Here is a 9,247-nt window from a genome sequence, read left to right on the forward strand (position 1 = left end):
TGCCCCACTCCCTGGACCTGCCCTACTGCCCAGAGCAGGTCCCTCCTCAGTTAGTTTTGGAAAAAGTAATTTTCCACCTTCTGTTTATCTTTCTTTTTTTAAAATTCTTTTTTTGATCCAGGGGCCAGCTGTTTAAACCACTGTAGAATCCAGACTGGGAGCTGTTGTAATTGGTAGTTTGGGCACGGTATTGGGCACACGGGTAACCTGTCTGTTGTGCTGAATGGAATCACCTTGATCTGTCTCCCTCTAAGCAGGGAATCATCTAAAGCCAGGGAAGTCCTCACTGACTCTTTGTCTAAGAATTCTATATATGCAAACCCTTTGGCAAGGCCACTGAATTTGTCACAGACTGTGGTAACATGGTTGACTGAACCACAGCCATGAAAGTGAGCTTCCAGCTCTTCTGCTGTTGCACCATGGTCCACATTGCCAACATAGATGGAACTGGCATCAGCCTCCATCTTCTCTAGAGACAAGATCACTGAGCCAGCATTGCCTGGGGTTGTAGTCTTAGTCATCTGCTTCTCTACCTCATTTTGTAGCTCCTTTAACTTCTCATTCTCTTCCTCTATCTTCCTGACTCCATGAAGCTTTGATCACTTCTAGCAATCATACAGAGAATATCATACACAAAAATATACAAACATACACAAAAAATAGCAGCAACCTTATTTTCAAAAGTGCTTGGAACTCCAAGCAGTTGGAGTAAATCAAGTGGATTTACATGTACACTGATTCTTTAAAAATCTGTTCTCTTGAAATTCCATTTAAAAAGATTTCATTTCCTCACTGTAATGCAGACTTGGATTCCATCACCAACTATAGGAAACAGCATTGTAAGTAATCCTAACAGACATCATTTTCTTTATCACAAGAGAATGAGATGCTTTCAGTAATTAAATCTGTTTTCTGTAGAGTAAAAACATAAGAAGACTTCAAATGAAAATTGTAAATTTTGGTGAAACAGCCCTTCTCACCCAACCCATTTTCTATTATTGGTAAAGGAGAGAACAGGGGTATACAGGATATGTGATGGCCAGTGATTTCTTAGGAATTGATTTTGAATAGAACCTTCTTGTTCTTCATTTATTTATTTATTTATTTATTTATTTATTTATTTATTATGTATGCAATGTTCTGTCTTTGTGTATGTATGCAGGCCAGAAGTGGGAACCAGACCTCATGACAGATGGTTGTGAGCCACCATGTGGTTTCTGGGAATTGAACTCAGGAACTCTGGGAGAGCAGGCAATGCTCTTAACTGCTGAGCCATCTCTCCAGCCCCCCTTCTCGTTCTTCTTTAAGATACAATACTATATATATATATATGTGTGTGTGTGTGTGTGTATGTGTGTGTGTGTAGATTTGTGTTTGTCAATGGTGTCATCTATATTGTTGATTTTGTGAACCATATTTTATTTATATTATTCATTGTTTTTGAAAATGATGGACCTTCCCCAGTTTGTACTCAGAATATTTTTTATCCTCTTTGGTGATAAACAGTTTTACTTTTCTCTTCTTGATCTCAGATGCTTGATTCTATTTTTTTTTTTTTTTTTTTGGTTTTTCGAGACAGGGTTTCTCTGTGGTTTTGGAACCTTTCCTGGAACTAGCTCTTGTAGACCAGGCTGGTCTCGAACTCACAGAGATCCGCCTGCCTCTGTCTCCCAAGTGCTGGAATTAAAGGTGTGCGCCACCACCGCCCAGCTTGCTTCTAATTATTTAATTTTATTTTTTAATTTATATTTTAATAATAAAGCTTTCCTGAAGATCATAAAGTAAAACAGATGCTATGACCAGCCTTACACCTCATTCAAGGCTGACACATAGATTTAATCCCAGTAGTCACATCATTCTGTTGTGGAGTCAAATGCTGGTGTCTCATATCTTTAATCCTGTCACCAAGGAGTTGCAGATAAGAAGTGGCATGCCTAGGCAGAGAGAGGAATATAAGTTGGTATAAGAGAGGAGCTGAGGACTGAGTGTTTTGTAGAAATAGCATTTACTCTGAGGACTTACGGAGACAGGATATCCCATTTGGTGAGTCTAACAACATTTATCTAGGGACTTCCCTTGGAGGGAATGCTGAGGCTAAGGAAAAGTTAGATTAAGAGAAATGAAGACAGAATCATTGGTTAGACTGAGAGGATGAAAGGTCAATAGAAAACAGCCTGAGTTTATTTCTCAGCCAGCATATATACTAAACACAGTCAAAAGGCAGATCAAAAAGCAGTACAGTCAGCCCCCCACCTCCCTGCACTGTGCTTGGAGGCAGCTCAAACCTGTGCATTATCTGATTCAGCTAAGAATCTTCTAATCACTAACAAGGAGTGCCCCTGGCTGCCCTACACTAGCCCAAATCTTAATAGAAAAATTAGGGCTGGGTGGTGGTGGCGTGCACCTTTAATTCCAACACTCGGGAGGCAGAGACAGGCGAATATTTGTGAGTTCGAGTCCAGCCTGGTCTACAAGGGCTAGTTCCAGGACAGGCTCCATAGGTACAGAGAAACCCTGTCTCGAGAAACCAAAAAAAAGAAAAGAAAAGAAAAGATAGGCTCTTTCATCTGGGCAAAATGCTTTTTCTGTTGGGAAACACAGATGTTACTCACAGCCCACAAGGTTACTGGAAGAACAGCAGGCATGCTTGAACACAAATGGAATCTTCAAGTCTGAAATGACTTCAGATGGAAACTGAGTCACATGTGGGCTCCCATATTGGACTGCAAATTTCATAAAGTTAGGAACTAGTGGGTAGATGCTATGCTTCTCTAATCTTTCAGCTTTCAGCCCTACTATCTGACTACAGATTTTATGAATAAGATCAATTTGCACTATATCTAAAATCTAATTTTAAAAATGTGTAGTAGGGAACTGCAGGCTGCATTCCTGCCACCCGGCTCTCGGCCGCCTGCCTAGCTTATGCCCCAAAATAACAACACACAAACTGTATTCTTTTAAACACTGCTTGGCCCTTTAGCTCTAGCCCTTACTGGCTAATTCTCATATCCCGATCAATCCATCTCTAATAAACTGTATAGCACCAGTCTTACCAGGAAAGATTCAGCATGTCTGACCTGGCTGCTTGCTTCATCGCTTCTGCCCGGGAGAGGGGAGCATGGCGTCTGAGCTCACTTCCTCTTCCTCCCAGCATTCTGTTCTGTTTACTCCACCCACCTATGTTCTAACCTATCAGGGCCAAGCAGTTTCTTTATTAATTAACCAATGACCTTTCTCCATCAAAAAAGGCTTCTTCTTAATTCCTGTTCATGATTTTGGGTCTAAATCTCTATCAAGTAACTTAAAATTATGATTTTGAATTCTGTATACAAATAAAAAAAACTATGCTCCTTTAACCTCTTTGAGCTTTACTACATATAGCACTTAAAAGGTTTTCTACAGTAAACTATGATCATTCTTAGCAGTGACCATTAAAATCTTAAACAAGGGCTTAAGGCCCCACACCATTGATTCCTCCTAGAGTGTGGTAATGCCACTAAACTGACTACCCTCCTCCAAAGGTCAGCTTTGGGCTATAAATTATTCAGGACAATTCCAAGATTACTATCTAAGATGGTCCTCATGCACTACACTAGCCAGAACTTGAGATAATTCCTCCACTTTCCCATTACACAAAGACTGGACAAGAGATAATACAGGCAATTCTCCCATGAATTGAAATTATCCTAGGTTTATTTCAGGGACCCTTATAGATGCCATTGCCCACAGACAACAAAAAATAATTTTTAAAACACGGTTCCCATATTTCCAAGAGTTGGGGTGCCACGCCAGCATGGGCTGGAACCAAGAGTCTTGGCGGAGGGTGTCCAGGTTGAATGAATACACAGAGCAGGAGGTTGAGGTGCAACAGCTTCCTTTATTGTCTGCTGGGCTGGTTTTATAACATGGCACCAAATGAGGAGGGGTCTGCAAAGGGACTGTAACCTGACCCTGGCAGGGATCAAGGACCAGTCACCATGCACTCAAAATTCCTTCCTTCCCCGCTCCAGGAGCAGAGGGAATTTATTATGTTTTCCTTGCAGATAAGCACCTCAAATGGGGGCAGGGATATCAACTCGGGGCTGCAATTCTCACATTGGGGTAAGCAGTTTGATCATGCATTAGGTCATGATTTATATCATCATTGAGGTGGAGGTGGTAACAAGTTACTATGGGTAATGGTAAAAAATATAAACAAAGGAGATAATATTCAGTTATCTTCTGAAAAGAAAAAGGGAAGATGTATAAATTATAGGATAAATGATAGATTACTAAATTGACTTTAAATAAAAACAACAATTTTTATTAAATATTTTACATTAGCATGGCTTTTATATATTAATACGTATTTGAGATTATTTTTGTTATATTATGGATGTTTCTAATCTTATTTAACATATTGTGTATATTCATGCAAATTCAAGGTTATTTTTGATAAAACATACTATAAATACTTTTCAACTCTTATGTATTGTTTTGTGTCCAACAAGTCACTTTACGATGTAAAATAAATCTCTAGTTCTTAAAATTACTATTAAAAGCTATTTAAATTAATAAAATTACAAGTTAATAGTTACATGTTACAATCATACTTGTGATCATGTTAGGGAGTCTTTCACAGTGAAACAAAAAGACATTTCATTTCCATTTTTTTTATGATAGGGTTCCTTTGTATTACTCTGGATTTCCTGGAAATCACTTTGTAGACCAGCCTGGCCTTTGGCACACTGAGATCAGCCTTCCTCTGCCATACAAGTACTGGGATTAAAGACAGGCACCATCACTGCCTGGCCAAAACTACATTTTAAATAATTCATCAAACATTTCCTATTCAAAATATGGCATTTAAGATGGTATGAGGTGTTCCTTACAACACCAATCCACTTCAGAGAAATGATGGATATCATAGAAATGACTAAATGTAGTTAACTTTATGCTGGCAAGACTTAGGCACTGGCAACAAACTGCCCTTTGACTTAACTACTGACAGGATACTGTCTAAGTTAGATAGGCAGGACACGAAAGAAAGTGACAGCTGAGTGTTGCCATAGCAAGGCAGGAGAATCCTTCAAAATTCCTGCTTCACAGAAACTTGGTCAGATCTTCTAGGTGTATAGGCTAAAGTTAAAAGTCCAACAGTACAGTGGAATCTTGGGTGACTGTCCAGGCAGTCAGTTGTTTTTGTCATTTCTTGGTTTTTTAAAATTGTTTTTATTGAGGTATATATTTTTCTCTGCTCTCCTCCCTTCCTCTCCTCTTCTACCTTTTCCCATGATCTCCATGCTTGCAATTAGTTCAAAAGATTCTGTCTTTTTCTACTTTCCATGTAGATTATATCCATGGATGTCTGTCTTAGATTCCTCTTTGTTATCTACGTTCTCTGGGGTTGAGAATTGTAGGCTGGTTTTCTTTGCTTTAGGTCTAAAAGCCACTTATGAGTGAGGACATTGTATATTTGTCTTTCTGGGTCTGGGTTACCTCACTCAGTATGATGTGTTCTTGATCCATAAATTTGCCTGCAATTTCCAAATGTTATTATTTTTTTCTGCTCCATTCTGTAAATGCAGCACATTTTCCTCATCCATTCTTTGGTCAGGGAGTGTTTAGGTTGTTACCAGGCTAATACAAATAGTGCTGCTGTGAATATAGCTTCACACATGCCCTTGCGGTATGATTGAGAATCATTTATGTTATACCTAAAAGTGGTATTGCTTGGTCTTGAGGTAGGTTGTGTCCTAATTTTCTGAGAAATCACCATTCTGATTTCTAAAGTGATTGTACCAGTTTGTGTGCCCACCAGTGTGGCGGCGCAAATGAATGTAGACAGATTATATAGATATATACAGCTTTAATAAGGAAATAAACTTACAGGACCAAAGGTTCCCGCGGTGTACCGGAAAAGCGGAGCAAAAGAAAAGGGGCTGCTGGGCTCACGCCCGGCAGATTTATCCGTAAACATTAGCCCGAGGCGAACACGCCCCCAATGGGTGGGGCTATGTCCCTACATCTCCCCCTTTTGTCTAAATAAGATAGAACCAAACCAAATACAACTATATACAATAATAACAAATAATAAATATAACAAACAATATTGAGAACAAAACTTTTGCTAAACATTCTATCTCAAGGAGTCTAAATAACATAGAGAGTAACTACAATTATATAATCTTCAACTCCGTCAAAGATCTGAGAAGGGAATAAAGATTACTTAACAATCGAGAGATATCCAAAATGTGCAACAATTGACAGAGACAACTGACTACCTGGGCAATCACCCAAAGTCTCGTTTGCAATGTTGAGTCAACCAACTTTGACTAAGGCCTAACATAACTGGCATACCATTATTAAAGGCAAGGAACTTTCTTAGGACTATCCTACCCTGTCTTGGCAAGATAAGACAATCCTGTTTCATCCACTTAGGGATATTCTGTATCTTTGTCAGAAGTTGAGGTATGGGCTTTTCTTAACCCAAAGGCCAGTTCTGCCAAGAAGACAAGCTCCCAGTGGAGTGTCTTTGGTGCTCAACGTTCTCTCGGGAGTAGAGTGGTGTTGCCAGGAGTAATTGTGTCTCTTTGGCATAGAAATTTTAGGTTAGATTAAAGGCCATTTTCTACAGCTCTTCGAAGAGGCTGAAGATCATACTATCTATACTAAATATAATCTCTATGTAACTAAAAGACCTGATAAACTTAAAAATAAATATGACAAACATATAATTCTCAATACCTATCTAACTTTGAAGACTAAAAGAATAAACAACTGTGCAATATATGAAGACAATGATCTTCAACTGTGAACAATGTCATAGTATCAGAGGTAGAAATGTACAATGTAATATGGTAGATGTATCAATACAATATAGACAAAGTTATAAGCATACTCATACAAAAATAGAGGTAGGAACACTCACATTCAATATTCAACATATCAGTATACAAGAAACAGTACCAGTACAATTTTTTATAAACAGTAATTCACAAATACCAATCATCCCAAAAAACCAGTTATCCCCTTCTTTTCCTCTTCTTCTTCTTCTTCTTTTTTTTTTTCCAAAAAAAAAATCACCCCATCCCCTCAACCCTAAACCAACCATTAAAAGATGTCCCCAACCCTGAGGGCAAACTCTGTTGGGAGAGGGGATGTCGTCCTCTAAGATTGCTTCTAGCTGACATGGGGGCGACGTTCTTCTTAGGGGGTCCTGTGAAAGCAAATGATGGTAAAATTCCCAAATTAACCTTTGACCTAAGAAAATTATAACTAGTCTCAGAGCGTTTTGAGAAGGTCCGACCAGAGTGTTGTCAAAAATGTGCACCATTCAAAATTGTCTCTTGTAGTTGGTACCAAAAAACAGGTCTAATATTAGCGCTTTAAAAAAAAAAATTCATGACGTCATAAAAACCAGATGAAGTTGATGTTGTGGGGCCCCATCTTCATCCTGGAAACTTCAAAGATTACTGTAGGAAAATTTGTTGCTTGTTATGGGAAATTTAAACATTAACAACAAGGACATATACTGACATATAAAGAAAGACACAGATATGAGGAAAAGCAAAGAAAGTTTAAGACATATATATATATATAAATTAATACTTACAGAACAAGTCCCTCCATCAGTAATTAAATATTAGGGGTACCTTAAATTCTTTGAAGATGGATATTTTCCTGTGGAGATAAGAAGAGAACCCTACCCCCAACCTATCTGTATTACTTACCATCAGTATGATTGCCATCCATGTGATTGAATTGTTATTTATCTTTCCCAACTGGCTTCTCTTCATCAAAACGAATCTTTATCAATTTTGATGGAATCCACAATTTTTCCTCACCTGTGGAGACAAGAGCAAATCCCCTTCCCCAACGCAGCACATCTCCTGGCTTCCATTGTGAGGTCAGCACATCCTTGAAATAAACTGGTTGATTTAGTTCAGTAGACTTTTCCATTATCCAATGTCTTTCTGCAGCCGATGTTCCCTTCTCATTAGCGTTGAGGAAATTCAAGGTTAACAAAGCATTATGTAACCTATTTCTGGGGGTGTTTTCCACCCCTTTCTGTTTGTTCAACATATCCTTTATAGTTCGATTTGATCTTTCTATGACTGCTTGACCTGTAGGATTGTATGGTATACCTGTAACATGCTTGATATTGTAATAATCAAAAAACCGTTTCATTTTCCTAGAGACATAAGCAGGACCATTATCTGTCTTTATTTGTGTAGGTATACCCATGATAGCCATGACTTCTAATAAATGAGTGATAACTGAATCAGCTTTTTCTGAACTTAAGGCCGTTGCCCACTGAAAGCCTGAATACGTGTCAATGGTGTGATGAACATATTTTAATTTGCCAAATTCTGCAAAGTGGAACACATCCATCTGCCAGATTTCATTCCTTTGGGTGCCCTTTGGATTAGCCCCTGCAGGCAGTGGCGTTTGGTTATAGAAAGAGCAAGTAGGGCATTTCTTTACAATCTCCCTAGCTTGTTGCCATGTAATAGAAAACTCTTTCTTCAAACCTTTGCTATTAACATGATGTTTTTTATGAAATTCCGAGGCTTGTAGCACACTACCAATCAATAATTGATCAATTTCTGCATTACCTTGTGCTAGAGGACCTGGCAGACCCGTATGGGATCGGATGTGTGTTATGTACATAGGGCAAAGCCTGTTCCTAATCAAATCTTGCACCTGGATAAACAAAGAGGTTAGTTCTCTATCATCAGGTATAAATTCAGCAGTTTCAATATGTAAAATAACTCTTTCTGCATATTGTGAATCAGTAACTATATTAATAGGTTCTTTAAAATCCCTTAGCACCATAAGAATGGCATATAATTCTGCCTTCTGGACAGAATCATAAGGACTTTGTTCCACCTTACCCAAGTCTTCTGATTTGTAACCTGCCTTCCCTGATTTATTGGCATCAGTATAGAACGTACGGGCTCCAGTTATTGGAGTATCACGGACGATTCGAGGAAGGATCCAAGAAGTTCTCTTTATGAAGTTAAGCCTCTTGCTTTTTGGATAGTTGTTATTAATGTCTCCCAAGAAATTAGCACAAGCTCTTTGCCATGGTTCATTATCTTCCCATAATTTCTTTAGTTCATCAGCAGTGAAAGGCACTATAATTTCTGCTGGGTCTATGCCTGCTAGTTGACGAAGTCTCAACTTGCCTTTTATAATTAACTCAGAGACTTTTTCTACATAAGTTTTCAGTTTCTTACTTGGTTTATGTGGTAAAAAGATCCAT

The 9,247-nt window shown here is 38.5% G+C and overlaps 1 pseudogene; it reads right to left on the minus strand.

Moving 5' to 3' along the window:
• Positions 1–46: 46 nt before the first annotated feature.
• On the minus strand, positions 47–989 carry LOC130866868 (polyadenylate-binding protein 2-like; annotated as a pseudogene).
• Positions 990–9,247: the final 8,258 nt, after the last annotated feature.

This window comes from Chionomys nivalis, chromosome 26 (genome assembly GCF_950005125.1).
Source record: "Chionomys nivalis chromosome 26, mChiNiv1.1, whole genome shotgun sequence".
NCBI lineage: Eukaryota > Metazoa > Chordata > Mammalia > Rodentia > Cricetidae > Chionomys > Chionomys nivalis.